Source organism: Haliaeetus albicilla, chromosome 6 (genome assembly GCF_947461875.1).
Source record: "Haliaeetus albicilla chromosome 6, bHalAlb1.1, whole genome shotgun sequence".
Taxonomy (NCBI): domain Eukaryota; kingdom Metazoa; phylum Chordata; class Aves; order Accipitriformes; family Accipitridae; genus Haliaeetus; species Haliaeetus albicilla.
In genome coordinates, this window is record NC_091488.1 from 12,481,879 (window position 1) to 12,487,878 (window position 6,000).

Sequence of the window (6,000 nt, forward strand, 5' to 3'; positions counted from 1 at the left end):
ACAAAGTTAGTAGGTGTCATTAACACAGGGGAGAATTGAGATATTTTCCAGAAAGAATTGGATGAAACTAAGGCTGGAGCAGCAGCGCTGGGATGACATTCCCTGAAAGTTGTGCCTTTGGGGTTTAATAATGAAAATGTCCTCTCTAACCTGGCAGCACAAGCATTGAAAAAAAAAGGACTTCAGCGCCTGAGCTGATCACAGCTGTGATGCAGCTATGAAAAAAGCATGTGTTGTCATGACGCATAGTTCAGTACATTTCCAGTAGAGATGGGAATACTAGTATTACAGTAAGCGCACTGGTACAGCCTTGACTGGATGGCTGTGTGTAATCCCAGTTACCCACATTCAAGAAGGGTGACTTCTATTTCAAAGAAACAAAGAGAAGAGTCACAGGGGCCTTCAAAGCAGAGAAGAATTCTTCTTAGGAAAGAAAACTAGGAAAGAATGGCTTGTCCAGTCTAGCAAACAAAGGGTGAGAGCACTGTCTGCAGAAAAGTTTATAATTATATCAGGGAGGGAGAGCACAATATGAGAAAAGGAAGAAAGGGGAGTATTTAAGCTAGAGGGCAATGTTAGCACATGTGCTGGTTTTGACTGGGATAGAGTTAATTTTCTTCATAGTAGCTAGTATGAGGCTATGTTTTGGATCTGTGCTGAAAACAGCGTTGATAACACAAGGATGTTTTAGTTATTGCTAAGCAATGCTTACACAGAGTCAAGGCCTTTTCTGCTCTGCTCCTCACCCTGCCCCACCAGCGAGGAGGCTGGGGGGGCACAAGAAGTTGGGTGGGGACACAGCTGGGACAGCTGACCCAAGGGATATTCCAGACCATATGACGTCATGCTCAGCATATAACACTGAGGGAAGAAGAAGGAAGGGGGGGACGTTCGGAGTGATGATGTTTGTCTTCCCAAGTAACTGTTACACATGATGGAGCCCTGCTTTCCTGGAGATGGCTGAACACCTGCCTGCGGATGGGAAGTGGGGAATTCATTCCTTGTTTTGCTTTGCTTGTGTGCACGGCTTTTGCTTTACCTATTAAACTGTACCTCAACCAACCAGTTTTTTCACCTTTACCCTTCTGATTCTCTCCCCCATCCCACTGTGAGGGAGGTGAGTAAGCAGCTGTGTGGTGCTTAGTTGCTGGCTGGGGTTAAACCATGACAGCACAAAAAGCAAATGAATATGGATTTTCCATGGATACTTTTAGGCTGGCAATCTGATATATGTTTTTAGAACATCAGAGCATCGCAGTTCTGGAACTGCTTTTTATTTGGAATAGCAGAGGGAAAATGCACCTAAGGACTCTCAAGACGGCTTAGAAATGAGTTGATGAGAACCGTCTATATTTTTTACCTTATAACTACATAGCTATACTTAACAGACCACTTGTGGTAAACCTTGTTAAGAGGCAGGTATGGATCTCAGGCTCAGCCCTGCTCTAAGGGCACTATATAACTTTTGAGCGGTCAGAGGTGGGCAGAGGAAGATTTCTCAAGAAAAGCAAGTTCCTGTCTGCCTGCAACAATTTTGCAGAGGTACCCATGACATTATGACTATCAGTGCACAGACATTTAAACTAAGAAGGTCCTGTTGAATGCCCTGGATGCTAAAATGTTTGATCTAGGTTATATGTACAGACCCTAAATGGCTCATAAGGAAGACAACGTCACCTGGGAGGCCCTGTACATGATATGAAAAGTTTAGTCAAAAGCATTTGGCTGAGGGAAAGTATGTAAGCATCCAGGAGTATATACTTCACAAAAGATACTTTGCAGGTGTATCTGAAATTTTGAGAAAAAATATAGCATTTGTTCTACTTTTTACACTTTAGTACAGTGATACAATTAAACAGTCTGTCTTAATGTCTATATGCTAGGATGAAATTAAAAAGATAACAGTGACAATTAAGGACTGCCTGCATTCACAAAAGCATGTACAACTTAAACTTCACATTACCAGAATATTTCCTGTTAAATTTACAACCAAAATACCCTGACTTTTGTATAGAATTATCTGGTTCAACAATACATCAAGATCCTGTTTAATCCAAGTAGTCCTATCCAAGTAAGGGGATGAGTCAGATAAATAAAGACAACTTACAGGAATAATGGTCTATGAAATCAAATCCAAATCATATTGTAAAAAGATATTCTGAGAGTATATTCATTAAAAAGAAATGACAGGATGATCGAGGAAATACCTGTTCGGACACTAGCTGAAGTCCAGCCATTCTCAGCACAAGGTGATACTGCCACAGATATTGTGTATAAATGACTGGGAAGTAAATGTTTAAACACAGTTTTTGTCTCTTTCGTAGTTGTTCTATTTATCTCCTGGGTTCCATCCATGAGGGAGATGGTGTAGAGGCTGTCTCTCCTGCCACCAGTCCAGCTGAACTGTATTGCTTCCCTAGTCACATTCTGAACTTTGATGGACACTGGCACTGCAAAGTAAAAAAGTTTCATACAGCTAAGGGCAGTTCATTTCACTTCTGCAATTCTACACATTTAATATTGAAGCAAAAAACCTACAAATTAAACCAATATTTTTTTTTTTACTTTTCTTAGGGCTGATTTCAGCCTTTCACCTCATTCTCCCACAAAAGCAGAAATAAACTGTTTGCTCTATAGATGTTAATCATACATTAATGTACTTTATTTGGTGGCTCCAAAACACAAATGGGTGACATTCTACTTGCTTCTAGTCTTTCTCACCGCAGGCAAGGCAGCCGCTCTGATGAGTGTTCTGAGGTGGACTGCTATTTGACCCGTACTGATATCATCAGGAAGATGGATTACTAAAATGCCACCAGGAAACCATAAGTTCAGAGCAGTAGATAGGAGCTTAATAAATGTGCTTCTTAATAACATTAAGAAAAATCACCTATCACAGTGGTTTATCACTGGAGGCAGGCACCCAGTGGAACCATATGGGGTCCAGGAGGGCTTTACTGAGGTGTAGAACATGCCTTGATTGATATTTGTATAATTATGTATTTTCAGTGGTTCTCTCAGGCTTCCCTTTCTGGAATTATATCCAGAGATTCTTGTAGGCCCCCTTTAGGTACTGGAAGCCTGCTATAAGGTCTCCCTGGAGCCTTCTCTTCTCCAGGCTGAACAGCCCCAACTCTCTCAGCCTGTCCTCATAGGAGAGGTGCTCCAGCCCCCTGATCATCTTCGTGGCCCTCCTCTGGACTCGCTCCAACAGGTCCATGTCCATCTTATATTGGGGGCCCTATAGCTGAATGCAGTACTCCAGGTGGGGTTGCACCAGAGTGGAGTAGAGGGACAGAATCACCTCCCTTGACCACTCCTGGTCACACTTATTTAGATGCAGCCCAGGATATGGTTGGCTTTCTGGGCTGCAGATGGACATTGATAGGTCATGTTCAGCTTCTTGTCAACCAACACCCCCAAGTCTTTCTTGTCAGGGCTGCTCTCAATCCACTCATCGCCCAGCCTGTATTTGTGCTTGGGATTGCCCCGACCCATGTGCAGGACCTTACAGTTGGCCTTGTTGAACTTCATGAGGTTTGCACGGGCCCACCTCTCAAGCCTGTCAAGGTCCCTCTGGATGGCATCCCTTCCCTCCAGCATGTCGACTGCACCACACAGCTTGGTGTCATTGGCAGTCTTGCTGAGGGTGCACTCAATCCCACTGTCCACGTCGCTGACAAAGATTTTAAAGATCGCCAGCCCCAGTACTGACCCCTGCCTGAGGAATGCCACTCCTCACTGGTCTCCACTTGGACATTGAGCCATTGTGAAAGACCAAGTTACACCTTATCATGCATGTGCATATCTCCTATTGAATTCCATGAGAGCACTATGACTCCAAATGAGGGTAGGATTAACCCCTTAGATTTGCATTCAAACTAAGAGAATACTATTATGCTCTAAAAATGGAAATAATATCCCCAATTATTTTTTTTTTTGGTGCAGAATAGAAAACGGCTGCATTCTCTTCTTTTCTATCTTTGCTTTTCTTTTTTATCCATTAAAAAATGATGAAAGATTCATTAGTGCGTATTCTTTGAAGTTGGCAGATAGCCACTTGGCCAAAACTGAAGACAGGCTAGAAGAGAATTACAATTGAAACAAGCAAGAACTGATTTAGCACAAATAAATTCGATGGAATTCTTCCAAGGAAGGAACTGCCTCTAATATTTCATAAAAGGGAATTTTGAAATTCAAATAAACAGCAACAATTACTAACATAACTTTAAGTATGCAACTTAACTACACAGCATTTTGCCTGTGACACAGCACAATGCATAACCACAAGGTGTGCCATTTCAAATACAACTACAGATGGGAGCTGCAGCTTTTGAGGAATGTACGTAGATGCAGTGATTCATATTCTTGGATTAAATTCCCAGCTTAAAAGACATATTGTAAAAAGTTAAAATTCTGACTGAAAATAGCAAAAGTAAATTATACTGAATTCTTCCAACAATAGGGAAAATGAAATTCAGTATCATGTATTAAAATACTTACAGCAAGTTCCAGTAAAAGAAGAATTAACAGATGTCGATTTCCTAAAATTTGTCATGGATTGGGTCACCAACAACGTGGCAGGGTGGAAAAGGGACGTCTTGGCATTGGGCTCAGCCGTCGTGCCGCTCCCCCGGTTCGCGGTGGGACTTTCGCCTTTGCCGGGAGGAGTCGTGGCACGGCCAGCCCCAGAGGCTGTGCCTGCGGCAGGCGAGGGGCTCCCCGTGGAATTCGAAGCGGTCCCCACCACCGTGAGCTGCCCCTGCGTGCGGGGTCTGGAGGTGAGCCACGCCGCCTGTGTCTCCACACTGCCAGCCAGCGCGGACGAAAGCCTGGCCTCGGTGGTAACTGAGGCGGGGGACACGCTGGAGGCAGAAGCCGACGGGTTGGGTCTGGGCGCGCTGGGAGCTGGGCCGCGCGTCACGGCCTCTGCCGTCACAGCGCCCGACCCGACGCTCGTAACGCCGGGAGCGGAGGATGCAGGAGTCGTAGATGAGTGGGATGTGGCTGCCAACCCCGCCTCAGCGGTGCCGCTGGTGCTGCTTGGCTGGGGGCCGGCAGCGGCAGCTGAGGAGGCCGCAGGAGAGGAGGAGGAGGAGGAGCGGCTCGTCGCTGCCGAGCTGGGCCTGAGAGACAGGGAGTCAGCACTGACACGCGCTGGGCCCACGCCGGTGGCAGTGGCGTCGAGACTCGTCGTTGGGAAGGCGGGACTGGTTGTTGGGAAGGCGGGTCTCGTCGCCTCGCTCCCGGCAGACACACCGGTTGAGCTGCCTTCCCAAGTTGGTGTGGTGGTGGGCACGGTACCCGTCCTCCCTTCTGCGCCCGCCATCCCCATCGTGGAGCGGGTCGCCGGTGACGTGGCAGGGAGGGAAAGGGACCTCGTCGCCTCGCTCCCGGCAGACACACCGGTTGAGCTGCCTTCCCAAGTTGGTGTGGTGGTGGGCACGGTACCCGTCCTCCCTTCTGCGCCCGCCATCCCCATCGTGGAGCGGGTCGCCGGTGACGTGGCAGGGAGGGAAAGGGACCTCGTCGCCTCGCTCCCGGCAGACACACCGGTTGAGCTGCCTTCCCAAGTTGGCGTGGTGGTGGGCACGGTACCCGTCCTCCCTTCTGCGCCCGCCATCCCCATCGTGGAGCGGGTCGCCGGTGACGTGGCAGGGAGGGAAAGGGACCTCGTCGCCTCGCTCCCGGCAGACACACCGGTTGAGCTGCCTTCCCAAGTTGGCGTGGTGGTGGGCACGGTACCCGTCCTCCCTTCTGCGCCCACCATCCCCATCGTGGAGCGGGTCGCCGGTGATGTGGCAGGGAGGGAAATGGACGTCTCGGTGTTGGGCTCAGTCATAAAAGTATTTGAGCTGTGTGCAGCCAGGCCAGTTCTGGTGTCTTGCTCTCTGCTCGTAGACCCTTTTATGGGGTTCTGAGTGTTGTTACTCAGCTTGCTTCTTCTTTCTGTCAATGCCATTATAGGCTCTGCACCAGTTGCCATTTTAGAAATGTGGG